Genomic DNA, 25,990 nt, shown 5'->3' with positions numbered 1-25,990 from the left:
ATTAGATATATTTGACAGTGGTTGATCATGCTTTTCTCCTTGAAATACTTTCAGTATATCACCTCTTCTGGTGTCTTACTACTTGTCCTTCTCAGTCTTGACATCTCTACTTGGATGTCTAGTAGGTACCTTAAATATGTCCAAAACTAAACTCTTAATATCCACCATCCAAATGTGTTCTTTCTGCATATCAGTAAATGCTTAGGCCAGCGATTTCCAACCTTTTTCATCAGAGGGCACATATAAACTAATTACCAAAATTCTAGGCACACCAAAAAATGTATATTTTTTTGCTGCTCTGACAAAAAAAAAAAGTAGGTATGATTTTGATTCATTCATACCAGACAGCCGTCGTGTTAGCTGTTGTCATTTTTTCTTCATTTGACAATCTAAGGGAAAAGAGAACAGTTCCTCTGACTAAATAGTCAGGTATTTCATGTTTTTAAAAGTCTTTGCAGCACACCAGTGTGCTTGCTGCAGCACACCAGTTGAAAATCGCTGGCTTGAGCCAAAAATCTTGTGGCCATTTTTAACTTTGTTTTTATACCCCACAACCAGTCTTGGACAGTTCCCTTCAGATTTACCTTCAAATGTAACAGCGTCTAATCTTTGCTCCCTACTTCTGCTGTCTCCCTGGCTCAGATGATCTACCTCCCTGCCCTGGACATCCAAACTGTATTCTGCTTCTGTTCTCCCTCCCCACCTCACAAACTGTTCTCAACACACCAGCCTGAGTGAACTCATCAGTATTGAAGTCCGATCACAGGATCCAGACTGTGTTCTTCCTCTAGTATTCTGCTGCCAAGAAGGGCATGGTCACTTCTAGGGAGGGGGACAAGGAAAGGTCTGGTAGAATTAGGACTTGAGTCAAGCTTGAATAACAAATAGGATTTGAATAGAGAAGGGAAGACAGACATTGCGCTCTGGGGAATACGTGGGCAAGGTCCCCAGAGGAGTGAGTCTCCTGATGCGTTCAGACCAATGAAGGGCCCAGTGCAGCGGACATCTGACATTCATGTTGGGGAGTGCCTAGGAAGATAGAATCGGGTCAGATGGTGGGAGGCCTTGAATGCCACACTCAGGAGTTTGGCCTTTATCCTGCATTTTCTAGTAGGCTTGGGCACAAGGGGAGTGGGAGCAACTATGAAATTCACTTAGCGTAGTTATCTCAGCTGCCTGCCAAGTAGTCTATTTAGTCCAATTCACAGGCAGAGCTTTGTTGAACATTGAGAAGTCACTTGCTCCGTGTGAATCCAATCACCACGGCAGGCACACCTCAAAGAGGGAACACACAGCCGCCTCTGAAAAGCCTGCCTCACACTCTGGCAACTCAATTCATGAATATGCTTTTCCAATGTCTGACGCTGCTGCTTAGCAAAGATATTATGGGACAAATCCTTGATTTGACCTTTTGTATCTCTATACATCCCACTGTGCTAAAAGCAATTATGTGCATCTTGTGTGTGGGCTGTTGGAATGGGGAGTCACTTAGCGACGGGTCCTTTTCACACTCCAACTGTCCTCTAGCTCATTCCTTTCCCCCTCACACAAGGGCCCCGCACAGCAGGCCTCCTCTGCTGCTTGGCAGAGTCTAAAATGGAATTAGGGGGAGGCAAGCAGGGATGTAAACAGGTGGAAACAGTTCCTGTCATGGCGATTAGCATTCCCCTTGGCCAGGCACAGCTATGGATGAAAAATGGGGTGACAGGGAGAGAAAGCTGGCTGCGGGGCAGGAAGCAGAAGAGGGCTGAACTCATTGTCAAAGGCACAGCCAACTTTCTACAGAAACTTCCTACAAAACAAAGCAACCCCAGTGTCAAGGTGGGTGGTATGGTTTCTGTCTAGCAGTAGATGATCTGTCAGCCGTCTTCTCTGCCTGTAGTAGATTTATGTGTGCTTATGTCTGAGTCATGTGATTACACATGTGTGCAAGTTTTGATATCTGCATGTGTGAGGATATACAGTTGTGTCTGTGAGTGTCTGCATGTTCTATATATGTTCGAGTGCTTTATGAATGCCTGTTATGTTATCAATGTGTATATATTTATAGGCATGGATGCCAAGAAGAACACATGTTGGTGTCTGTCTGTATGTTTCTCAGGATGTGTATATGGAGCATGCATGTATACATGATTGTATGCATGTCATCTCTGGATGTGGTATATTCCTCTGTCTGTGTACACATGCATGGGGGTACTCATTGGCATGTATGAAAAAACGGCTAAATGAGAAAGTGCTCCTCTGTCCTTCTCTTTGATGGAGCAGCTCAGCATGACTGTGGAAGCCACTCCAGTCCTGGCCAGAGAGAGAAGCTTTGCTATTGCTAAATAGCCCAAGGGTCTGGTTCTTTGGGAACTGATGCCGTTGACCCAGCTCCTCATTTTCCCCAAACTCCAGCCCTAAAAGAAGTTGACAGACTCAGAACTAGGGAAGATGTCCAGTAAGACATTGAGGGAGAGTTAAAATGCTGGAGGCAAGAACCTGGAGGAATTGGGAGGAGAAAATCAAGGATCTTTTCTGAGTTTTTAGATATAAATAATTTACAGAGGAAAAGTGAGCTGGCCTCTAGGGCAGGAGGGAAATGCAGACAATGAAATAATGGTGAGTAAAGTGATCTGCTCCCAGCCCAGGTTCTTCGCTGATTGAGGTGAGACTAGACTGGAGAAAGAGGAAATTAAACTGGCAGGTGGGGGAGGGTTATCAGAGCTGACCTGGGCCATCTCTGCTGTCTGCAAGAGCTCTCACCTCCCAGTGTACAATCACCTGATGGGCCACCATTGACTCTGGAAACTAGAGCAGAAAGGAGAAAATTAACAATGCCTGAAATCAGAACTATATGCTGTTATCCAAAAAACCCTCCCAAACAGCAAATTCTACTGCAATTGCCAGCTTCTTGCCATTCCAACTTCCAATCAGCAGCATGTGACCAGGCATGATCTTATCACCTATTCCAGACCATCTTTGAGCCTCTCAAATTATTCTCAGGGTAGGCAGGAGTTGATGAAACCCCATGGTCAAGCTGTCTGCTTTTAAAATCATCCAAGAGACTCACTCAGAAAAACCTTTTATGATTACGTGTTGATTGCTCATTGTATGCAAATTAAGAATAGAAATAGAAAACAAACCAAAAGTTATTCATGAGGATAGAATCTGGAATAATCAACATTTAACATTTTGATGTATGTTATCCCAGTTGTTTTTTCCTATTATGTAGCATAAGTTTTTTTCTGTGTATGGGCACAAGCAGGTTTACAGTTGTTTGTATGGAAAATAATACAATAATTAATAAATAATAATACAAGAATAAACTGTTTCATGTACTCACAACTGTAAATCTACTTTTGTCCCACCTTGTATATATCTACAAGCCATTTTATAACTTTTTTTTTCACTTATAACATGTCTTAAATGTCTTTTCATGTCAATACAAATCTATACCATCATTTTAAATGGCTACTAAATATCTCATGGCATGGATATACCGTCATTTATTTAACTAGTCTTTGTTTGTTAGATAATTAGGTGTGGTTTTTCTTTGAGTTCAGATTTTAAATTTGTGATAATGATAATTAATTTTTATTTTTAACGTTCTTTCATAGTTCCTTAGGTGGGGCTTGACCCTGGGGTTTTATCACTCCCTCTTCACCTTGAGAATAATCTGAGAGGGCCCAAAGGTGTCCTGGGATGAGTGATAAAATTATGCAGGTCCCACTCTGCTGGTGGGAAGCTGAAGTTGCAGGACATGGCCAGTTGCCATGAAATCTGTGGTGTTTAGAGGGCTTTCTGGAGTGATGTATGTTATCTGATTACAGGTACAATCTAGACTCAATGACAGCATCATTGAGGACCCTACAGGGAACAACCACTCTCTTCCCTCAGCCTTCCAGACAGCAGAGAGGGACACAATCAGAGAGCAGAGGCTTCTGGCAGACTTGTTCACTGTCAGCAAAGAGTTGGTTGTAAAGGGGTTTTTCCTGTTCTGCATCACTCACTCTGGTTTTCATTCCTACCTGGGTCTCCTAAGTTTATTTTGCCACTTCTGTTCCCAAATTAGAGTTCTTTACAATCAATTTTGTTTAATCAGCTTACTCATTCATTTATTCCATATTCATTTATTCCATATACATTTATTCCATATCCACCTACTATGTGCCATTCATTATCCCTAGCATCTGAAGACATGAAGTTAAGTGTGGACGAAAGGGGCCACAATCTAACCTGACAAGCTCAGGGAAGGCCTGCATGGTGGCCTTGCAAACTCAGAGACCTAAAGTAACCACAAAGGATGGTCTGAAATTAAACTTTAACTAAAAGCAGTTATGGTGGGTAGTTACATCCTAGGCTGGTATCTTCACTGACAAGGTCAACCTTTACCTTAACTGAGCCTATCTCTCTTTTTGCATCTATAATAACATGCCCTTGAAATGTCTGGGTAACTTGTAACTTCCCTTTTTCTGGACCCCTTGAGGTACAACCTAATGTGCCTGGGCACCAGGACAGTTACCACAAATTCCTTCATTAACATATTAATTGTTCCTGCACCCACCTAAGTATGTGTCCATCATTTTACTTTTTATCCAATCCCAGGGGTTTCCCTGCTTTGCTTTCTCCCGCCTCTCTAGTCTATCACCAATGGATTTCATATAACCCGCCATTCTCCGGAGCATTATCTCAATTCATTGAGGTTCTGCTTCCTGGCATATGTCGACAGTTTGGCTCAAATAAACTCACAAAATTCTTTACAGGTTTCAATGGTTTTGTTACGTTAACATGAGTAAAACACAGTTCTTAGCCTTCGGGTACACTATTTTTTGGACATAACTTGGAGGCAAAGAGATAAAGCCAGAATCACAGTTCTCACTCTGCTAAAGCTGGGTGAATACCTCTTTTCTCCATAAATCCTCCCTGAGCAGGGGCACGTCCCCATCTTGACTCCCATGGTTAAGCCATTACAGCCCTTACACAGAACTGTGCCCACTTGAGACTGAGAGCCTCACAAGGCCAGGGACTGGATGCTCCTTACCTTCATGTGCCCAATACCTGACCCAGTGTCAGACACACAGCACAAAAAACACTTAAAGAGTATTGCATAGAAGGGGTCAATGGGGAAAATACGGGGACATATGTAATACTTTCAACAATAAAGATTTAATTTAAAAAATAATAAAATAAAAATAAGCGTATTGCATTGGAGAACAATGTGGTAACCACCGCCAGCCAGCCTTAGTCCCCCGCACTGGGTCATCATGCCAGTCAGCTGCACTAATGACCAGTCTTCACTCCTCTCGAAGACCTCAGCTAAGACTGTGGGCTCTGAAGTCACTGTGTGGGTTCAAATCCCTTCTCCTCCACTTACCAGTGTGATCCTGGATTAGTCACCTAATAGATCGGTGCCTCAGTGTCCTCATTTGTGCAGTGCGACTTCTCCAGTCACTTTCTGCGATGGAGGGCCAAAGCCTAGAGACTCCCTCCCATCCCTGTTACCCATTGGCCAGAAGCTACCATAAGTAAAGCATAGGATCTGCCTGGAACTGAAGCAAGTAGGAGCTTCTGCCAAGTGCCCCTAGAGCTGCCAAAAGCAGACGTTCGCATTACCCTAAGAACAGGCCCCCAAATTGACGACTGAGTGCTACCATCTGTGTTTCAAAGGACAAGAGGAAAATGCTCTGATAAATCAGTTGGAAAGGGGCTGAATGGGAATGTATATGCACCAGCATGTGGGTGTGGCTAGCAGTGTTGAGTAAAAGGAGCAGAGAAAGAGGAGGTCACGTCAAGTTTCATTAAGCTTTGTTGACATGGAGGTAGTGAGAAGTTAATATTGGTTTCTAGTGCAAAGTTTTATTGTGGATCAAAATCCAAAGTGCAAAAGGTTGTTTGATGTTTTCCTTTACAGGGCAGCTCATTGATGTGTAGGCTTAGCTATAATTTTGTTTTGCCTCCTGAGGCAAAGATTATAACAAGTACATTTGAAAGCAGAAACATGTTCTCCCTGCTTCCCCCTTCCTCCCTCCCCCCCAACTCCAGGGTGGGAAGAAGGAGGTTGCATCAGATCTGGCTAGGTTAGAAGGGGTCAGTTGCACAGAAAATGGAACACTTGGCAGCCAGGGTCCAAACCCCTTCCCCTGCTCTGCACTGCTCTGAATGTCCCCATTCTGTCTGCTTTTATTACACTAGCTGCAATTTCTCCGTCCTCCCTGAAAAGGATCTCTTTCATGAACATATTTGTTTATGTTTGTTTTTTTTTACCCCAAGTTGTTGATTGCCTTCTAATGTGCTAGTGTTGCATCAAGTTTTCACACTCTGCAGGGGAAGGCAGACACATACAGGTAACATTTACTACAAGTGAAAATTGTTTTGCTGGTAGAATGAGTATAGTGCAGTGGTTCTCAACCTTGGCTGCACATTAGAATCACCTGGGAATCTTTTTAAAATCCTGATTTCTGGGCCTCATCCTCTGGAAATCCTGTTTCTTTGTTATGGGGTGAGGCCACAACATTAGTAACAAAGAAACAGAATTTCCGGAGAATGAGGCCCAGAAATCAGGATTTTAAAAAGATTCCCAGGTGTTTCTAAGGTGCCCAGGGGGGGAACCCCTGGTCTAAATAGAGAGGTTAAACACTCAGATAGCAAACAGATGTGGCAGGAAGGGGTTTTTTGTTGTTGTTTTTTCTCCTTCCCTTTTCTTCTTGGAGTACCTACCAGGTTGGGATGACAGAAGGAGACTGACTCTCCTAGCATGACTAGATACAGATGTACAGACTGTGCACTACACAGATTGAGGGGGAGCCTTCATATAGACAGTGGGTGGCCCCAACAGGAGGTGGCAGAGATTACCATCAATCAATTTTCCTAGTCTTCTTCTTGACTCCTCCACAGTACCCAGGAAGACACTCAGGGGGCCTTTAAGGTTTTCTCTACTAGCAGAGGACAGATTTAATTTGAAATTCATGTCTAGACTTACATACATGAGAGTAAATAAATGCATATTTACTCAACTTGAAAGTTTTCAGGTGTAATTTTCTCCATGTTTCCTATATTTGGGGTTTACTGTGTTTCTTAAATCTATGGGTTGATAGTTTTCATCAAATTGGAAGTATTTCAGCCATTTATTCCTTCAAATAGGTTTTTTTGTGCTCTGCAATTACACATATATGAGGCTGTTCAAAGCTATCTCAAAGTTCACCGGTGCTTTTTAAATTATTATATATATATATATATATATATATATATATAGTAGTTTTGGGTTGGGTTTTTGCTATATCTTCAAATTCACTAATATTTTCTTCTGTAATATCTATTAATCTACTGTTTTCCCTATCCAGTGTATTTTTCATCTCAGTATAATCCTCATTTTTTAAAAAAAATATATTTTATTGATTTTTTACAGAGAGAAAGGGAGAGAGATAGAGAGTTAGAAACATCGATGAGAGAGAAACATCGATCAGCTGCCTCCTGTACATCTCCTACTGGGGATGTGCCTGCAACCCAGGTACATGCCCTTGACCGGAATCGAACCCGGGACCCTTCAGTCCGCAGGCCGACGCTCTATCCACTGAGCCAAACCGGTTTCGGCAATCCTCATTTTTATTTGGGTCTTTTGTATACCTTCTGTTTCTTCACTTAAAATTTTGATATGTGAAATACAGTTAAATGTTTCAACGTCCTCTGCTAATTCTAACATCTGTGTCAGTCTGGGTCACTTTTGATTTATTGATTTTTCTCCTCTTTATGGTTGTGTTTTTATGCTTCTTTGTGTGCCTATAAATCTTTGATTAGATTCTAGACACTGTGAATTTAACCTTGTTGGGTACTGGATATTTTTCTATTCCTATACCTGGTGATGCCAAGCCATCATCTAAGGCTTTTCTCATTGTCTAAAAGTTAATGTTTACCTTCTTTTTGGTAATTTTGCTGGGAATTTACATTGGAAATCTCAGTAGTTTATCCACTCAAATAGCTATATAATATCAACAGTGTCTTATTGCTCTAACAACTTGTAAGGGAGGAAAAACTTTTTCCCTTCTAACCTTCTAGGTTCTCGGCTGGGGCTCTGATACAGAAGACATATTAAGAAGATAAATGCGTATACATTTATTTAATATAAGTTAAATGTATATTTAATATAATTTAATATACATTTATTTAATATAATATAATATGACACAGAGCCTTCATAAAGAAATGAAGACCCAAAGAAATGGTTACACCTGAGTGTTTTTATGCTAGGTTTGATGAAAAGTGGAAGGTTATGGAAAAACAAGATCGGGAACTGCAGAGTATGAGCTAAGAATGGTAAATTGGGGAAACTTAGCAAGGCTTTGCATTTTGATTCCTCTTAGTATCCCTAACTTCAAATATAAGGACACCCTTTTCCTCCAGGTATAAGGAGGGCACTTCACATGAGGATCTTATGACCTACTTCAGGGGAGAAGGACAGGAGAAGGTCAGAAAGATCTTCTTTTTGCCATTTTCTCAAACTTCTTCAGCTTAAAATGTTCAATATATAAAGGTGCCATATTTAGGGGTAATGTGTCCTGAACCCTGTCAAACTTATTTCCCTGGACCCCGTGAAAATTCAGAGTTTCGGAGATTCCTTGTTGATTGGAGACTGTATGCTGATATCTATCTGTAGAGATGAAGAATCATGATTGTTTTCTGCCCTCATATTTAAAATGTGCTCCAGCTTAGGAGGAGCAAGTAGCCATGTTGGCTTCAAGTTGCTCCTAAAGACTTCTCCTTCTGGGCCAACACAATGCTTCCCCTTGTGGGCTGTGGAACTTTCTTCCTTTTGGGCAGCAAGACATGGCAAACAAGGGTGCAGCAAGACATGGCAAACAAGGGTGGAGGAGAGATTGATTGTTCCTGAAATCAGACTTCCTCCTCATGCAGCCATTACAAAATTTATTTGCAAAAGGCAGAGGAGCAAGAGACAGTCCACTTACATTGGGAAAATGATACAGTTATCACTGGTCAACGAAAATGATACAGTTATCACTGGTCAACAAAAGTTCTGCCTGGGTTAGGAGTGCAAAACTAGGCTCTTAGATTGACCATTCTCTCTCTCTCACTCACACACACACACACACACACACACACACACACACACAGATACACACATACACACACTACATATACAGGGTAGAGCAAAAGTAGGTTTATGGTTGTTCGTATGGAAAAAATAAAATAATTAATAAATACTAATACAAGAATAAATGTTTCAAGTACTCACAACTATAAACCTACTTTGCCCCACCCTGTGTAAGAACATATTGTTGCCCCGGCCAGGTGGCTCAATTAGTTGGAGCTTCCTCCAATATTCCAAAAGGTTGTGGGTTTCAATTTCTGGTCAGGACACATACCTGGGTTGCAGGTTAAAGCCCTAGTTAGGGCGTGTACAGAAGGCAACCAATCCATGTTTCTCTCTCTCTTTCTCTCCCTTCCTCTCTCTCTAAAATCAATAAACATATCCTCGGGTGATGATTAAAAAAATAATATATTGCCCATGTTATAAGAAGAATGAGATACTTATTAACAGAGGCTTTGTTTATTAGGCATTTTTCAACTTACATGTTTCCTCCTCAGATAAGATAACTGAGTGTTGGAGAACAGCTTATCCAGTGTCACACAGGGGTAAGTGTAGAGCCCTCTGACTCCAAGTCCCATGCTATTTTCAGCACATCAAAGCTGCCTCACATACCTACAGGGAGGCAAAACCACTAGAGGGTTGCACGCTTTCATTAAAGAAAAAAATTATCATTAAAAATTAATGAAAACTGCCCGGCCGGCATGGCTCAGTGATTGAACATCAACCTATGAGCCAAGAGGTCACAGTTCGATTCCCTGTCAGGGCACATGCCCAGGTTACAGGCTCAATCTCCAGTGTGGGACATGCAGGAGGCAGCCAATCAATGATTCTCTCTCATCATTGATGTTTCTCTCTCTCTCTCCCTCTCTCTTCCTCTCTGAAATCAATAAAAAATATGTTTAAAAATTTAAAGCTATATATGACCCTCATCTGGATGATAGTATATCTGTATACATACACACACACACACACACACACAGAAAACAGGAGGCATACATTACATTGAAATAGATGGAGTTTATAGGTGATATTTTTTCTTTTCGATGGCCAGAGGAATCTAGAGCAGCACTGTCAATGGAACTGTCTGCCATGATGGAAATGTTCTTTCCAGACCTGCACTGTCCAGTATGGAAGCCATGGACACAGGTGCCTACTGAGCACTTGAAATGGGGCTAGTCCTAATTAAGATGTGCTGCAAGTGGAAAATATATACTGGATTTTTAAAAAGATATTTTTACTGATTTCAGAGAGGAAAGGAGAGGGAGAGAGATAGAAACATCAATGATGAGAGAGAATCATTGATCAGCTGCCTCCTGCATGCCCCCTACTGGGGATTGAGCCCACAACCTGGGCATGAGCCCTTGACTGGAATCAAACCTGGGACTCTTCAGTCCACAGATTGATGCTCTATCCACTGAGCCAAGCCAGCTAGGGCTACATACTGGATTTTTAAGACTTAATCCTATATAATAAAATGCTAATATGCAAATTGAATGAACGGCGGAATGACCGGTCTCTATGACATGCACTGACCACCAGGTGGCAGACATTCAATGCAGAAGCTGCCCCCTGGTTGTCAGTGTGCTCTCACAGGGGGAGCGCTGCTCAGCCAGAAGCCAGGCTCATGGCTGGCAAGTGCAGCGGTGGTGGCAGGAGCCTCTCCCACCTCCATGGCAGCACTAAGGATGTGCGACTGCCGGCAGTCGGACATCCCCTGAGGGCTCCCGGACTGTGAGAGGGTGCAGGCCGGGCTGAGGGACTCCCCCCAAGTGCACCAGGCCTCTAGTATGGAAATAATAATGTGAAATATCTCATCCTTTTTTTAAAATATATTTTTATTGGTTTCAGAGAGGAAGGGAGAGGGAGAGAGAGATAGAAACATCAATGATGAGAGAGAATCATTGATTGGTTGTCTACTGCATGCCCCACACTGGGGATCAAGCCTGCATCCCGGGCATGTGCCCTGACCAGGAATGGAACCATGACCTCCAGATTCATAGGTTGACGCTCAACCACTGAGCCATGCCAGTTGGGTTCTCATCATTTTTCATATTGATTAAATGTTGAAATGATAATATTTTGGATATATTGAGTTAAGTAGAACATTATCAAAATTAATCTCACTTGTTTCTTTTTGCTCTGTTTAATGTGACTACTAGAAAATTTTAAATTACATATGTGGCTCACAGTATATGTCTTTTGAACAGCACTGGTCTAGAGTTTAAGAGCATGGCATTTGATATCAAGCAAACTTGAGTTTAACTCCCAGTCTTCCCTTTTCTAACTAGATGACCTTAAGCAAGGTGCTGAACCCAATACATCCCTTGTTCTTTTTCGAATGTAAAACAGAGATTAATGATTATACCCAGCTCCGAGACTTATTGTGTTGATTAAATGAGTTGATAATGTAAAGCCCCAAGAGCAGGCAGTGCCTGGCATCTGTTAACTGCTCAGTAAGAATTAGCAGTTACTTATTTCTAAATGTTTTAAGGTGTATGTGAGTTTGCTATAAAGATTAAAAAGAAAATGGAAACAATTAAATTTTAAAACAAAAGCAATTATTTTTAATTATGGTCAGAAGCTTAGTATTTATGTTCTTTTAAAGCTATATAGTAATGTTTGCTTTGTCTTGGGGGGAGGGGTGTGTATGTACAAACCATGGACACAGTGGAGTTTGAGGCTATTACAAGTGACCATTTATGAGGCAATCTCCTTCTTGCCTTCTGACCCTTGTCCTCCCCCTTCCAGTAAGGGGAGGGGATAATTGCATCATGGTTCTCCCTGGCACGCACTACACACCAAGTGTTCGCCTATATTTAGCCAACATGAAGTCACTGAAATTCTATGCCCACTAGATGCAATTAGTGCTTTGTTATTTGTTGCTCACATAGCTTATATCCGGAATGGTCTGCATAGTTTGTGTCCGTAGATAAATTTAAAAGGACTGAAAAATCTTTTGTTGCTGGGAAAATTGCTTGGGAGTAGGAACTGAAACCCCAAGTCAATGAGTCCACTGATAGGTACCCTGAGGAAAATACTTGATATCTCCTGCGAGCCAGGGAGACCTCAATCATCCTCCTCTTGGGTGGCTGGGGGAGGAGCAGGGTGAGCAGGCTGGCGATGCAGGGATTGTCTATGTTCTACTCAACTGGTAAAAGCACTTCTGATCATTGGCTCCCAATAATGGTCCCAACTCCACTTTCCTTCCAGCAATCAGAAATGACACTTGGGACACAAAAACACAGAGCAGCACAGCAGGGCTGACTCTATAAGTGGACAAGGGGTGGGGATGCCCACAGGTGTGTTTCAGAGGTTCAACCCATTGGCCGTTGCCTCATTTTTACTCTGGGAGCCTTCTTCCTCTAGCTTAAGGCTCTGAAGTGTGTGTGTGTGTGGGGGGGGGATGACTAGGAGGTGGGGGGAGCATTGGGAATATTACCTTAGGGTACCAATTCTCAAATTTTTGTTTTTCAAATTTTTTCCTCACTTTGGATGACAGACAATGACTTACTCCTATTAGAGAATCCAGTTTTGTTTTATTTAACAAACAAAATAACTTTAGGGGAGCAGGCAAAGAAATAGGGCAAACAGTAGTGAAAATATTTCTAAAATAGATAAGGTATTCATAAAAGTATTACATTGTGGGTAAAGTATTCCTGAGGCCAGGGATTCTGTACAAAATTTAGAGGCCAGTTGCCACTGCCTCATACCCTCAAACATTACCATTCTTTTGTTCTCTATGTCTTGTTTTTTCACTTAAGACTTTTGTTCCGCTCCTAAAAATAGTTATTTTTATGTTAAAATATATAAAAACTAGAGGCCCAGTGCATGAATTTGTGCATGGATGGGGTCACTCGGGGTGGCCTGCAGGGATCAGGCCCCAGCTCGTGCCCCCAGTCTCTCAGCCCCAGCTCGTGCCCCCAGCCTTACAGCCCTGCAGCCCTGCCTGGCACCCCACGGTGGCCTGGCACCACCCCCTCACCTGCTCCACCATCCTGCCTGCAGGACAATCGATTGGGGCTGCCCCTTCCCCGCCGCCACTGCTGGTTGCCGATGCCTGCCATGTTCCGCACTGCCCCTGGTGGTCAGTGCACGTCATAGTGACTGATTGTTCGGTTGTTCGGTTGTTCCTGTTCTGCCATCTGGTCTATTTGCATATTAGCCTTTTATTATATAGGATACATGATTTTTTAAAAATATATATTTCTTTATTGATTTCAGAGAGGAAGGGAGAAGGAGAGAGAGATAGAAACATCAATGATGAGAGAGAATCATTGATCGGCTGCCTCCTGCACACCCCCTACTGGGGATCGAGCCCGCAACCCAGGCATGTGCCCTTGGCCGGAATAGAACCTGGGACCCATCGGTCTGCAGGCTGACGCTCTATCCACTGAGGCAAGCCGGCTAGGGCAGATAACATGATTTTTAAAAAATTCATAAAGATAATATATTTCAAATCTGTGTAAAAAGGATAGATTGTTCAATAAATGGGGCACCTATTTGAAAAAGAAAATAAAAAATAAAAAATATCTCACTCCTTATATAAAATACATTTTAAAAGGTTTAAAATTGTAAAATAAAATAATGAATTTATTAAATTTCCAGAAGATAAACTGAGTGCATATTTTTGTAATCTAGGAATAAGGAAGCTCTTTTTAAGCAGATACCTTGAGGAAAAGATTGTCAGTTTGGGCTTTTCTTTTTTTTAAGTTAAAATATCTTCATGGAGTTGGGTAGGGGGGGTGTCTCCTTATTCTCACAGAAACAACCATTGAAACAAGACTGGGGGAAATATTTGCAATATTAATGACACAATATTAAGGACACAATATACATAAAACGTTTGCATACAATGATGATAAGTTTTACATGTCAGAACAAACAATCCTATAAAGGAGAAAAAGGGCAAGGACTTGAATAAAGAATTCAAAGAAGAAACACAACTGTCCCCAAATTGTTGAGCACAGTAAGATGTTAGAGTGAGACCCTTTCATGGTCACCAGCCTAGTCCCCCATTTTATCCAGGGAAATGAGGCTCAGAGCGCTTTAGTGACACGCCTCCTGTCATCCAACCCATTAAGGCAGAATTAATTTAACTTTACCTTGAAACAGTCTATAGAGATCTTTATACATCAAATGTGAACAAAAAAAGTTTGAGTTTCAACCCTCCACATTCAGACCTGTGTATGTGGCCCCTGGGCAGGCATCAGGAAGAACCTGGAGATGTAGAGGGAGCCCCCATGGCCCCATTTGCATTCTTGGCTGCAGAAAGCAAGGGGCCCAGCTCATCTGGCTTGTCTGCTCTTTCAGTGGCTTTCAGATAGGATTCATTGAGTTAAAAAGACATTCCAGGACAGCCCCCGTTTGTTTGGAAGACAACCTCAAGCCCAGCTCTGCTCAAGATCACTGCCTGTGGGACAAGGCCTTGCCAATGACGAGATCTGCCATCCAGGGCTGGACACTGATACAATCTGAATGGAAACCAAGAGGAGGGCATAGAAAGCAAAATCAGTATAATCAGGGGTTTCATAAATCTGGCCTGCACATAGCCAAGGGCATGGGCAGTAATATTATTATTGTTGTTATTATTATTATTATTATTATTATTGATAATTTTCAGTGGTGGGCAAAAGTAGGCTTATAGTTATGAGTATGATAAACAGTTTATTATATTATTATTTACTAGAGGCCCAGTGCACAAAAATTCATGCACTGGGGGTGGGGGAGCTCTCTCAGCCCAGCCTGCCTCCTCTCACAGTCCAGAAGCACTCAGGGGATGTCCCACTGACGGCTTAGGCCCGGGGAGCGGGCCTAAGCTGCAGTCTGGCCTCCCTCTCTGGGAGGCGACCCGGCTGATCAGGGGAAGGTGCCTCCCCCATCACTCCACTGCTGCTGGCACTGCTGCCTGAGCCCATGGCTGCCTGACCCCCGCGCCTCTCAGCCACCAGGGCTCACGACTGCCTGAGACCACGGCTGCCGTGAGCCCACAGCTGCTGTGAGCCCCGGATCTCACAGCTGCCAGGGTTCAAGGCCACCATGAGCCACGGGCCTCGCAGCCACTGTACGTCCAGAAGACATCTGCCCTAATTAGCATATTACCCTTTTATTAGTATAGATTAATTATATTATTTTCCATATGAATAACTGTGAACCTACGTTTGCCAACCCTTGTACAGATACGTTTTAATTTTAATAGCCTTGTATTTGTTTCAATATGTATAGACAAATAACTAGCACATAAATGTCATGATTTCACATATATGATTTTGTTTTAGGATGAGCCTGCAGTAAGTGTTTAGGTTTAAAAAAATGACTTCATTTAAAGAACAAAAGAATGCAGGTGTTATTTGAATATGACAAAAATTGTGACTAAGGTATGCAAATGACTGAAGTTTGGAAAACACTGATATAGTCCATTTTGTATACTTTGGAGGTGGGCACCAGCCCTGGAAAGAAATCCATTTTACAGTGCTTGCCAACCCATGCATACACATACATTTATGCAGTTACAACAAGAGTTTGAGAAACAATAACTCCTATTTGTGCGATGCCCTCTGAATCCTCGATTCATGTTTAACTCCTCTTTCCCTTTCTTTCCTCTCATGTTTGATTGTCTTGAAGTCCTTCCTGTCAGTTCTGCTCCTAAAGGCTCTTTATTCATTCCTTTTTCCATCTCCAGTGCTTCATTCCTGGTCTATGTCCCCATTACCTTTCACCTGGACTATACCCTAACCACCTCCTTGCCTCCAATCCAATGTTTCTCCTTCAATCCACCCTCCACACTGTTGCCAAAAGGCTTATTCAAAAACTCTGATCCGACCCTGTCATGCCCCAGTGCACAGGATAAAGTCCAGCTACTAAACAAGGCTTTAAAGGCAACTGGTTGTTGGTCTCTGCCAACCCTTCCAAATTCCAAAACTGGCAAATCAGGATTAGACACCCAGGTTTCTTGATTATCAAATTTAGTGCTCTTCTCAACATACCATGCTGCCTTCTTAAAGACTCTCTGCCTGTTGTTTTCATTCCACAGGTGATACCTGCATCAGTAATGTCCACCCTTCTGGTACAGGGAGTTTTGAAAAAATCCTGTCATGAGAGAATGTCCATAAGGCAGACCTGCCATGATCAAAGGTATTGTGTCCCTGAATACATAATGTCATAAGTGGAGGGTAAAACTAGAAAGAGAAATGAACTAGAAGTGTCTATTATGCAATATTAAATTCATGTTGGCGACCACCAATATACATAAGGCTTATCTAGTCCAGTGGTTGCCAACTGGTGGTCCCTGAGGTCCGAAAGGTTGGCGACCGCTGATCTAGACCATCCTCACTTTGCAATTCTCCCACAGGAAGCAAATATTCCTGTGAGCAGACAATGACCCTCTGGATCAACTAGAGTAAGCAAGGTATATCCCACTCCCTGCCCTCCACCCCCCGTTGATGTTGGACTTGCCTCAGCCAATGGAATATTAGCTGATATGACACAAGCAGAAGCTTCAAATGTGTCTGCCTGTTTTGACTTGGCCTCTTGAACGGTTCCACCCTCTGCCAGAAGAGTATGCCTCAGGTAGTCACTGTGTCCTTTCATCTCGGTCCAGAAATGGAATCACTGGAGCAGACCTGTATTTGACCCTAAGCCTGGAGTCCAGATTAGCTCAGCCAACCCAGTTGAGCCTAAGATCAGAGCAAGGCTGACCTGCAGCTCCATTAGCAAGAAAAAGAAATGTTTATTGTCCCCAGCTACAGAGATTTAGAGGTGGTTTGCAACACAGCAAGAACTGACTAACCCCCAAATAAAATGGGTTTTGTTTTGTTTTTAACAAGTTAAAAATCAACTCTTTGTTGTTCTTTTGTGGATCATCTACAGGAGGGAAAGTAATAACACCCCGTTGATCTAGCCCCCAGCACATTTCTGGGGCAGCTCCCAGCATGGGGGTTGCGTAATGCAGAAAGCTTTGCAGCCTCGTTCTCACATTAGTCTGACAAGAAAGTAAATTAGGACTTTTGTTACACTCCTGCACTCCCTCCCCCACTAAGTCACAGAGAAGCCCAAAGTACAACAGAAAATCTGGTGGCCCTTTATTAGCATATCCATGCCTCTCCTTTTTTTTTTCTTTCAGAAACTGAGAGTTGTTAACAAGGGCCTACAGCGTTGCGATCTTGTCCCCACGCAGCTTTAGCTATAATTTTTTCTAACGAGAGTTTATGGTGCCCGAGTCCTTTTATAAAAGCAGTGTTCCCAGGAGGAAGCCAGCAGGGTTCACGCCACAGCGCCCAGTGGCCTGGATAACACAGACCTCGTTTTCCTCTAGCAGAGGTTGCAGAGGAGTTTTCTCTCCTCTCCATTTAGCCTCCTGTGTTTTCTCCCACCCTCCGGGCGTTTTCCCAGCTCGCACCCGTTTTCTCCAGTTGGTTCCAGCCGGCCGAGGCCCGCTTTCTCGCAGCCGGGAGCCTCTGCGCCATTGCGGACGCTCTCCTCCAGGTGGCAGTAGAGAGCCACTCCCTGCCCAGCCGCTTACGTCACCTTGTTTACCCAGTCCGGGTCATTTTTAGATCTAAGATCACAGGATGTTAATGGGGCCACTGATTTCCCATTCGTTTTGGCAAAAGGCCCTCCTGTGGGCGTCGGGACAAACATGCTGTCCTTCTTGACAATGAAATTCTGCTGTGGGGAGTATTTATTTACAAACCTTTGGAATCTCATCTTTGGGAGATGGGAAAGCTACGCGTTGGTCTGTGCTCTGAGCTTGTTTCAGGTCACTTTAGATTCGGAGCCCGCACGAGGGTGGCGTTAACTAGGGAACGAGGAGATCCTAGATATTACAATGGTGTCTGGGAAGCATCGCCAGCGCCCCCGAGGGCCCTAAGGAGCCTGGCTTTTTACTTCCCCTTCCCTCTTCTAAAATAACTACTCAGCAGGAAAGCATTTGCACTTTGGAACTTGGAGGAATAAGGAAAACAGCTGATTAGGTCAATCTGTGTCCTGATTTATGGTAGGGAAACACGTTGAGGCCCCTGCCTCAGATGCCCTCACCCAGGAATTGGATCTGAATGTCTCATCGCCATAAATCACACGTTTCACAGGCTGGAACTTTTCGTCCCAACAGCAAGCTCCACTTCTTTCTTACTCCTTATTTATTACTCCCACTCCCGGCTACTGAGGAGGAAAGTGAGGCACCGAGGAGCTGAATGTCCTAGCTCGAACTCTCTCATCTCCAGGCCCTGTGTCATTTTTGCAAAAGTAAAGACATCAAAAGCACTAGGCCAGCTTTGGCAGGCAGGGGGTGAAAGGGGCTGGGAGTGTATCTGTGACTGTTCAAGAAGCAAGATAAACAAATACAGTTCCTCAGCTATGCACTCGTTTACAAGAAGAGGGTAGAAGCATCCATGCTAAGAAGAAAGATAGAAAGTCATCTGTGAATAATGTTAAAAATAAATGAGACTCCAAGTTTCTTAAGTGCCGGATCCTCCCTGTCCACCTCCCATTTCATCCTTGTACACACTCCTGCTGCAGCTGCCAGTTAAAAACCAACTCCCAGAGAAGGCAGAGTCCCTCTCCCTCAAGTAGTGTGCGACCCACTGAAGTGATCACGCTGGCCTGGAGAAATAGACATTTTTCATGCAGGCAGGAAGGGGTAGAAAATTCAATTCAGTTCGTTTCAACAACCTTCTCTTGAGCTTCTAATCTGTGTCAATGACTCCGGCAATATAGGTTATAAAAACATGAAAAGATACAGTTCTACCACTGTGGAACTTTGAGTCTAGTAGAGTTTATAGTCATAGGGAGTTTTTTATTCCTTTGGAAAGCACATAATGAAAGAAGGTTTGAAAGAGACGTTATAATAGAGAGGGAGAATGCCAGGTAAATGGCTTGGAAAAGCATTCCTTCACTTTGGCATCTACTTAAGAGTGGATTGGGGACAAGGCCTGGCAACATGACAGAGGTGCTTGGTAGAATATAGGAGCCCCAGCACTCCAAGCTTTTAAGAGGCTGATAGAGGAAGCCTCTTGTTCAGGGTGCATCCAAGGGCAGGGATTTGGAGCCAGTCAACAAGAACCATGGAGTTCTTCAAAGAAAGGGCCAGAGTAGGGAGCATACCCTATAGCTGCCTTCAGGTGTACATTCTGGACAAGCATTAGACCCAGCCTCAGAAGAAATATACTAGTATGAGTAGGAAGAAATAAGTGGTCCTAGATCCACTGATCACCAGTAAAATCACCTTTTCAAATGCCTTTTGTCAAGAACCTGGTGATGATTCAGATCCATCTAGTCACAGGAAAGACCAAATGGAGGGAAAGCAAACAATGAAATATTTTTATTTTTTATGGTTATGTGAAATTTAGAACATATTTTTAAAAACTTTTAAATTGTTAAGCAAATGCAGACAATAGCATAAAACAAATGTACAATTTAATAAATTATAAGGCCAACACTCTAGTAACCTTGCAGCCACCCACGAAGTGAGCTAGAACCATGTCAGCAATATCAAGAACTTTTGAAGCCACAATTTAACTGTTGCAGGCTCTTAGGAGAGATTGGATGGGTCATTTACAGGATATTCTGAGACCTCAAGGAAAGAAAGGTCCCTTCAATCATCAATCAAGCAATACATACTGAGTACATATAATAGGGCTAGATGTAAATTTGAAGACTTCGTTCCTATACATTAACCTGAAGAAGGTGAGAAAGAAAAGGAACCAGTATTTATTGAGTGCCTACTATATGCTAAGTGCTGTGTTATCTAAATGAGAAAAAATTAAGGATTAACACTTACTACAGCTCTGTGAGGTTGGTGTTATGGTCACAGCTCTTGTTAGGTAGCCCACTTTAAAGATGAGGAAACTAATGCATAGAGAGGTTAAATAACTTGCCCAGAGTCATGTGGCAAATAAGAGGCAGTTGGCACTTGAACCCAGCCAGTTTGGCTCCAGAACCCCATTCTTTACCCTAAATAGTAACCTGGTTAGTATGGTAGATACTTCTATTTGCCCTTCTAGATCTACTCTCCACTCTTTTCTATCCACTACATGCAAACTGTATCAACCAGCTCCCTTGGTTTTTGGTTTTTGGTTGGGTTTAGCAAGTGGAAGCCCTGGGCAGGAGATCAGAGGGAAGAAAAGTATGAGGGAGTCCTGGGAGGGCAGGGAGTGAAAAGAGGGCACCTCCGGTCTGGCTCCATCTCTTGACTCATGGTCACAGCTCTTGTCAGGTGGTGAACCACACAGGGCCCACTCTATAGGTCCTGGTGTTCACACCTTTCCTACCCCTTCAAGCCTAGGGGTGGTCAAGTAGCTGTTACTTATTACACTACTTCTGTGGTTTTCCTACATCCTGCCCACACCTTTGTAAATAGTCCCTTTATTCAACTCTCCTCAAATTACTCAATTTGAGTGTGCCATCTGTTTCCTGCCCAGCTCTGACCAGATATAAATAGGAAAGCAGCAACTCACAGGCCTCCCTCCCTGTATGAGAAGCATTTCTTATGGGTACAGGACCAGTCGCAGGTGAATTGAGATGACTACTCATTAGAAGGGCTTCAGGACAGGCCGTGTGTGTGTGTGTGTGTGTGTGTGTGTGTAGGGTCAAGACAAGCCACAAGTAGTTTTATGGGTTTAAAGGATCCTAGGCCTTCTGGAAGAAGAGCCAAAGGGAGGAAACAGAATATGGGGGAGATTAAAGAGATGAGCTTCCAGAGCCACACTGACTGGGTTCAAGTCCCGGTTCCTCCACTTACCAGATATATGACCTCTAGCAGGTCATTTAACATTTCATTGCCTCTGGGTCCCCATCTGTAAGGTGGGATAATAACAGTAAGTGGGATAATAAATGCAATGTTTGGCCCATATTAAGAGTTATATTATTGAGGGAGCTCAGACATTAATTTTTTGACCTTTGAAAAGATCTTGGGGATAGTACACTGGGAAATCAGGAAGCAAACTGGAAGAAGATTGCCACAGCTTGGATCCTAGAACCAGTATGCAACACTAAGAGAAGCTCTTAGCATGACTCTGTCCTGGATTAGACTACCACGTGAGGGCACATGGAACATATGTCCATCAGAAGAGTAGAGGAAATAAGTTACCAGAAAAATCTCACACTGAGAGAATAAAGTACCCCCACTTCTTACCTTCCTAGAGGGTTCCCTTCTGTAAATATCACTTCTCTCTCCTGCATTCTCAATTTCTTCCTCTTGAATGGATATTCTCATCAGCCTATAAAAGATGCCCTAATATCTCTTATCTTAAACTTTTTTTGATTGCACATTCTCTTCCATTTATTTGATCTCATTCAAAGCAAAATTTCTTCAGAGTTGTCTGTAGACACTTCTTTTCCCCTCCTGTTCTTTCCTTAACACAGTCCATTAGCATTTCAATCTCAAACTGCTCTTCTCATGGTCCAATAAGCTCCACATTGCTTCATCTAATGGTCACATTCTTGGCCTCTTAGCTGCATTTGGCCCAGTGGGATGACACTCTTCATGTTGATGTATCTTCTTGCCTAGGCTTCCATGGATCTCCTGGATCCAGGAAGCCTGGATCTCCTCCTACCTCTCCAGGTTTGTCAGCATGCCATGCCAGCAAGCCAGCTACATGTGAGCTCTGGGATGTATGGTGTGCAGAGATTAGCTCATTTATCAGTTCTTTACAGTGGCTCAGGAAATGTGAAGAAATTTCCGACTTTGATGACCATTAGATTCATGAGGCTGATGGGAGTTGGTGAAGGGTGGGATAGCCAAGGAGAAACTGCGATGGTACAGGGATGATCTCTAGTCTGTCTCGTGCAAGCCTGGAAGCTCACAGCAGTCAGATGCTGACATTCATCTAGGATTTTATGGTCAACTAGTCTTTATTATTCCTGTTTTACAAGGGAAGAAAATGGAAGGGGGGAGGATATGGGGTTTATTAATTTTCTCGGTCAAGGTCATATAAGGAGGCACAGTGGTCCATTAGGGCTTTTTGTAGAAGAAACCCCTACCCTTCCCCACTCATGTCCTGCAGGATCCCCAGAAAATAAAACTCAGTCTGTAGCACTTTCTAAGCCTTTTCCAGAATCAGTCTTCTCTTGAACAAACCAGGATCAGACTTGGGACCAGAGCTTAGTCCCAAGAGCTTAGCACCACTTGGTATTCTTTGTCTTTACTGGGTACCCTTTTTCGTATGTTGGGGCAGGGAGTGGGGAGTGTTTGGGGCACAGGAAATATATTTTTCTGTTTAGGATTTTAAAATCTTTTTAATCCTGTCTTCAGGGACTATGTCATGAATATGAGAGACAGGATGTTCCTAGGTGAGATATGCTTGAAAGAAGCCAGTAATGGTCTTTACAAATTATAAGTGCCATGACCAGGTTTGCAGGTAATTTGGAGGCCCAATGTCAAAATGTCGGAGAGGATTGTTGTTGTTGTTGTTTTACTATAATCAAAACAATATTTTATTGACAGGAAAATAGATAAATAAATAACTGGGATTAAGTAGAAAAAAGAAATCTTGCTATATGACAAAGGTGGCATTTTAGGTGTTTTTTTCTTTATTGATTAAGGTATTACATATGTGTCCCTTTTTTTTAATATATTTTATTGGTTTTTTTACAGAGAGGAAGGTAGAGGGATAGAGAGTTAGAAACATCGATGAGAGAGAAACATCGATCAGCTGCCTCCTGCACATCTCCTACTGGGGATGTGCCCGCAACCCAGGTACATGCCCTTGACCGGAATCGAACCTGGGACCCTTCAGTCCGCAGGCTGATGCTCTATCCACTGAGCCAAACCGGTTTCGGCAGATATGTGTTCTTATCCCCCCATTGCCCTGCCACTCCCCCACTTGTGCCCTCACCCCCCTGGTGTCTGTGTCCATTTGGTTAGGCTTATATGCATGGTAAGGGATGTTTTGAGGACAGTGGCTTCATTACCCATTTAGGCAGTTTCAGGAGATATAATATCCATTCCTTTCTTCCTTCTATCTTATAACACAGAAATAAGTTATAAGATAACGTAGCCTTCCTGTGTGTGTTTATCCTCATCTCTTCCAATGTGTCTTTGGAAAAGCTAATGAGAAGTAGAATGTAGAGAAAAACAGAGTCAGGCCGTATCTGGGTTTGAATCTGAGTTGCCCTGTATAGTAACTGGGTGATTTGCATAAGTTTAGTTATGCTCTCAAAGCCTCCGTTGCCTTACTTATAAAATGCAGATAATAAACATCATCTCATGGAGTTTTTGTGAGATTTAGAGTCAGTGTTCATACAGTTCTGGAGCATGTGTGTGGTCCATGCTCAGTAAGTAGTAGTGGTTATAATAAAGTTCCCAGTAGGCTAGCCTTTCACATAAATCCCTTCCTGTGTAAAAAAAAATCTGGTGAATCACTTAGATCAATTAAGATGTTTTCAGTTATAAGCCGCAGGAAATGCAACTGAGAATAGGTTAACAATAAGGAAGATGTATCATCTACTTAAGAAATCCAGAAGTCGCTTCAGCTTAATAATGGCAGAGAGGCTGAACATTCTTCTATCTCTCTGATGCATCCTTAGCTTATCTTCTTTGTCCTCAGATAGTCTTCCTCCTGGTTCAAGATGGCACAGTCCTAGGTGTCACATGGAAACACAACCACATCCAATAGCAGAAGAGGACTGTCTCTTGGTATGTATGCCTTTTTAAGCAAGAAGATCTTTCTGAGAATCCTCCCAGTTGACTTCTTATCATATTTCATTGGCCAGAATGATCTCATGTGCTTATGTTTGATCAAGAAGACAATCACGACAATTGGTGGTTTAAATCGGGTTTTTATTCCTGAAGTAGGAAGGATGGTTCTTGGATAAGCAACCAGTCAATGATCTGCTCCATTGTTCGTTTAGCAACATCCAAAAAAAAGGTTTATTGAGCACCTATAATGTATGGGCTCAGGCTTTAGAGATACTGACATCACAGTTTACTGTCAACCACTAAATTTAGAACCTAATGCTAGTGATCTTGACTCACAGAGACAAGGTGCTCAGGAAATGTCCTGGGAAGCAAGGAGCTCAAGGGCAAGGTGGAGGTGCCTGGGCCAGGTTCATTCATGGCCAGGAAGCGGCTGTCTTGGAAGCCGAGCTTGCCAAAGAGGTGAGGGAGCTCCCCAAGCTTCAAGCTGGCACTCAGCTCCCAATTATGTTTCCAGAATTATTAGCTTTGATTCTGTGAGAAAGGAACACATCAAAGCCAGAATCCTATGAATTAAAATGTTGACTAATCGGGCTAATTATAGTTCAGTCATCTGAATTTTCACACAATGAGCCTGAGTTCTCATGAAAGCCTTCTCCTGGGCAGGAGGCTTTGATGATGAAGCAGCTATTTATGTCCCAGACCCAGTCGTACTCACTTTGGCCAGGAATCCTCACTGGAGTGCCATTGCCTGCTCAAACCCCTCTGGGTTCTACCCCAGGTTTCTTGAAAGCTGAAGCAAGCTCAGTTGAGGCAGAGATTATAAAGGTTTTGGGAGCAAGATTCCCCTGCCTGGAGAAAGATTTAACCAGTGTGTTAGGATGTCATGATGGGATTCTTTTCATTTTCAATTTTATTCCAGATTTAAAAATACTGAAGTAATTTACATAGTCTAATTATACTTTAGGGAGAACCTTCTCACTTAACATGTCTCAGTTATCAGATGCAGAGTGGTATAATAAATTTTAATCACTGTTTGGATGTTCTTTGCTGCAGTTAGTAATATAGACTAAACCTAAATCTTTGATGAGCTACTAAAGACATTTTTTGGTTGTCACAACTGGAGAGGATGGATGCTATTGGTATCTAGTGTGTGAGGACAGGTATACTTTGAAACATCCTGCAATGCACAGTTTAGGCCCCTACAACAAAGAATTATCTGACCTCAAATGTTAACAGCACTGAGATTAAGGAATCCTCTGATAAAGGGTAAATAAAGGTCCATTCCACATTAGTCATCCATTCAATGTGACAACATGTTTACTTAAACAGTGTCACCTGCCATCAAAAGAAAAATTTGGGCAAACTCCTTTATATTTAGCATTTCTGAAAAAGAGCTAGGAAGAAAGAAATGGATTAAATTCATGACAATCATAGTCTCAAATCTTATGGAAGATGATTAATTCCTCCTAGTCAATACCTTGCTCTTTAGGTAGCTGGCACGTGATAAATAACAATGATGTTTATGGATGCATAGGTCCACTGGTCAGCCATTCTTCCTATAAGGACAATTAAAGAAATAGTGTATAGAGCATGATCCACTCAGTATATTTCTGTTCCCAAACTACTTTTTTAAAAAGAAAGTTTTAATCAATTCTATTGTAAATATTATATAAGCATTAACAAGGTTTAAAATCATGCAAGACCTAGGTACAAATTAAGTACTCTTGATATTAAACTTAACTGTTATCAAACTGTGCCTAAATCAACTAAAGGAGCCTTAGGCCTTCCTCTTGCTTCCTAAATCTTTCCTATGTTATATAGTGCATTTGGAGCTTAACGTTAATTGGCCTTTTCAACACACTCTTAGGATGTTCTGTTCTGTCTTGTCCTTCTGGAGAAAGATCACTTAGAAATTGTTTTAATGAACACATGCCCATAATTTAAAAAGTCAAATAGCATTAAACGTCTAATGAAATTCAACAGTTTCCTTCCTCATTCCTTCCTACTCCCCTTAGTCTTCTTGTTTCTTCTGGCATTTACACATTGCCATATATTAAGTAATATACATGTGCTGTTCTCTTTTGGTTCAGCAATTTAGATGTATTATCATCCTTTTATGGTAAGTGAAGATTTAGCACTCTTTTAAGCAATCCCTTTGTTTTAACTCTCTAATCCTTCCTACATAATGATATAATTTTTGGTTAAATTAATATTTGGTGTTTACATCATTATACACATGCAAAGAAAGTTACCTTTTGTTTTCCCTGATGTTA

The 25,990-nt window shown here is 42.3% G+C and overlaps 1 long non-coding RNA gene across 1 annotated transcript in view; it reads left to right on the top strand.

The window, feature by feature from the left end:
• Window positions 1-25,990, top strand: part of LOC111824039 — a 72,255-nt gene that overhangs the window by 26,088 nt on the left and 20,177 nt on the right. The window contains exons 4-5 of the long non-coding RNA XR_002827146.1: window positions 16,116-16,216; window positions 23,626-23,714. This is a non-coding gene — a long non-coding RNA (uncharacterized LOC111824039). The remainder of the gene's footprint in view (window positions 1-16,115; window positions 16,217-23,625; window positions 23,715-25,990) is intronic.

Source organism: Myotis lucifugus, unplaced genomic scaffold (assembly GCF_000147115.1).
Source record: "Myotis lucifugus unplaced genomic scaffold, Myoluc2.0 scaffold_6, whole genome shotgun sequence".
Taxonomy (NCBI): Eukaryota; Metazoa; Chordata; class Mammalia; order Chiroptera; family Vespertilionidae; genus Myotis; species Myotis lucifugus.
This window is presented reverse-complemented; position numbering and strand designations above follow the sequence as displayed.